Source organism: Triturus cristatus, chromosome 4_2 (genome assembly GCF_964204655.1).
Source record: "Triturus cristatus chromosome 4_2, aTriCri1.1, whole genome shotgun sequence".
In the NCBI taxonomy this organism is placed as follows: domain Eukaryota; kingdom Metazoa; phylum Chordata; class Amphibia; order Caudata; family Salamandridae; genus Triturus; species Triturus cristatus.
Window position 1 is genome coordinate 930,313,317 of NC_140586.1, and position 2,500 is coordinate 930,315,816.

Consider the following 2,500-nt stretch of genomic DNA (forward strand, 5'->3'; position numbering starts at 1 on the left):
GAATTCTCGCCTGCCACGCGGGAGGCCCGGGTTCGATTCCCGGCCAATGCAAGGCTGTGTTCTTTTGACTTTGCTTTCTAAATCAAATATGGGAACTCAGTGGGGCATAAAATGGGAAACAGTGACCCCGACGTGATTTGAACATGCAACCTTCTGATCTGGAGTCAGACGCGCTACCGTTGTGCCACGAGGTCCTTGCTTTTGGAGTCACATCAGCAAATGTTGTGAGCCTTTTCATTTTTGCCCACCTCCTTATATGCCTAGGGTTGTATTACAAGGTTTGGCTTTTTGTTTTCCATCCTATTGATGAAATTGAGTGCAGGTGCAGAGAGAACGCAGAGGATTGAAATGTTCAGGGAAAGGGTCTCACGCAGGAGCTCTAGACCAAAGGCACATTACTATGATTTATTAAAGTGCTTCATGCATGCAAAAGGAAACGTCCCTGGGTGGGCTTGAACCACCAACCTTTCGGTTAACAGCCGAACACGCTAACCGATTGCGCCACAGAGACTAGTGACAAAAGCACATCTCCTGAGACTCAACATATATCTTTATGTGTGCGCGCCTGCCTTGAGCTTGTGTTATATAAGGCGTCTTTATCCTACGCAGCATTTGCCATTTGCTTAGTGTCTTGTCACTGTTGGGTGTTATGATGCGCAGACTACTATCTAATGGTGTTAGGGCCAGTATTACAACCAGTCCCAGTGTATGAGATACATGTATGACTTTTCTGTGGCCTTCTTAGCGTAGCTATCTGCTCCTCTGGTGGTGTTCTACCAGCCTGTCAGGCGTGTGTCTTGCCCATCCAATCTTCACTGTGGCATGTTAGACTTGTCTTCTCTGTGAGCGGAGTCTCCTTCCCAGAGCAGGTGCTTTCTCTGAACTCTTGCTTTGTAAGACTGCTGGGCAAGGCCCTCCCTAGCCCCTCACTCAGATAGATACATTTACCTGCAGAGCTCAGCTTTGGAGAAAGAGAGGGGGCAGAGAGCGCAAAGGGGAAGGCCCAAGGTGCACACCTTATTTTACATAAAAGCTCGGGCTCTTGGGAGGACAGGGACATGAGGGTTCTCAGGGAAAGCCATCACATTAGTATTGATGGCTGGGCCTTGAAACACAACAATCCCGGAATGGCCAGGCACAAAATGCCTGTGCAATAGGCCTGACCATAGGCTTCTGGAGGTCTTGCTCTCCAGAGGCCCCAGTGGTCTAAGCCCGACCAGGGCTGTGCCCGACCAGGGCTGTAGGCCGCGTTGGGAGCGCGTTAGGGACGCAGGGCGCAGAACTCTGCCCGTTTCACCCCAGCATTTCGGGGAGAACAGGGAATTTGGCAAAGACAGTGGGAAGGATTTTTAAGGAGGAGAGTTCAGTGACATGATCTGAAACACAATAGTGCTGGTGATCTGGAGGCTGCCTTCTATGAGCCCCTTCTGTCGGGAGCAGCCTGCCATCATGCCCTGATAACCACAACACTAGTCCCAAGCCAGTGACCTCAGCAAATGCAAAAACATTCATACTTATAGTCTCCTGCATCTGATTCTTGCCATCATGTGAAACGTTGGCATTCCAATGTCTGTTGCACACACTTTGTTCATAGGTGTGCAATTTGAGTGTGTGCGCCTCATCACTGTCTTGGACAGAGCTCTGTCTCTAAGCTACACATGTGAAGCATTGGTGGTTCAGTGGTAGAATTCTCGCCTGCCACGCGGGAGGCCCGGGTTCGATTCCCGGCCAATGCAAGGCTGTGTTCTTTTGACTTTGCTTTCTAAATCAAATATGGGAACTCAGTGGGGCATAAAATGGGAAACAGTGACCCCGACGTGATTTGAACACGCAACCTTCTGATCTGGAGTCAGACGCGCTACCGTTGCGCCACGAGGTCCTTGCTTTTGGAGTCACATCAGCAAATGTTGTGAGCCTTTTCATTTTTGCCCACCTCCTTATCTGCCTAGGGTTGTATTACAAGGTTTGGCTTTTTGTTTTCCATCCTATTGATGAAATTGAGTGCAGGTGCAGAGAGAACGCAGAGGATTGAAATGTTCAGGGAAAGGGTCTCACGCAGGAGCTCTAGACCAAAGGCACATTACTATGATTTATTAAAGTGCTTCATGCATGCAAAAGGAAACGTCCCTGGGTGTGCTTGAACCACCAACCTTTCGGTTAACAGTTGAACGCGCTAACCGATTGCGCCACAAAGACTAGTGACAAAAGCACATCTCCTGAGACTCAACATATATCTTTATGTGTGCGCGCCTGCCTTGAGCTTGTGTTATATAAGGCGTCTTTATCCTACGCAGCATTTGCCATTTGCTTAGTGTCTTGTCACTGTTGGGTGTTATGATGCGCAGACTACTGTCTAATGGTGTTAGGGCCAGTATTACAACCAGTCCCAGTGTATGAGATACATGTATGACTTTTCTGTGGCCTTCTTAGCGTAGCTATCTGCTCCTCTGGTGGTGTTCTACCAGCCTGTCAGGCGTGTGTCTTGCCCATCCAATCTTCA

At 49.0% G+C, this 2,500-nt stretch overlaps 5 non-coding genes across 5 annotated transcripts in view; 2 read left to right on the forward strand and 3 right to left on the reverse strand.

Annotated features, from left to right (window-relative positions):
* Positions 1-51, forward strand: part of TRNAG-GCC (transfer RNA glycine (anticodon GCC)) — a 71-nt gene extending 20 nt beyond the window's left edge. The window contains exon 1 of the tRNA in view: positions 1-51. This exon is cut by the window's left edge and continues 20 nt beyond it. This is a non-coding gene — a tRNA (tRNA-Gly).
* A 71-nt stretch (positions 52-122) lies between these two features.
* TRNAW-CCA (transfer RNA tryptophan (anticodon CCA)) lies at positions 123-194 on the reverse strand. The gene has a single exon. It is a non-coding gene; the product is annotated as a tRNA-Trp (tRNA).
* Positions 195-437: 243 nt separating this feature from the next.
* On the reverse strand, positions 438-511 carry TRNAN-GUU (transfer RNA asparagine (anticodon GUU)). The gene has a single exon. It is a non-coding gene; the product is annotated as a tRNA-Asn (tRNA).
* Positions 512-1,665: 1,154 nt separating this feature from the next.
* Positions 1,666-1,736, forward strand: TRNAG-GCC (transfer RNA glycine (anticodon GCC)). The gene has a single exon. It is a non-coding gene; the product is annotated as a tRNA-Gly (tRNA).
* A 71-nt stretch (positions 1,737-1,807) lies between these two features.
* Positions 1,808-1,879, reverse strand: TRNAW-CCA (transfer RNA tryptophan (anticodon CCA)). The gene has a single exon. It is a non-coding gene; the product is annotated as a tRNA-Trp (tRNA).
* Positions 1,880-2,500: the final 621 nt, after the last annotated feature.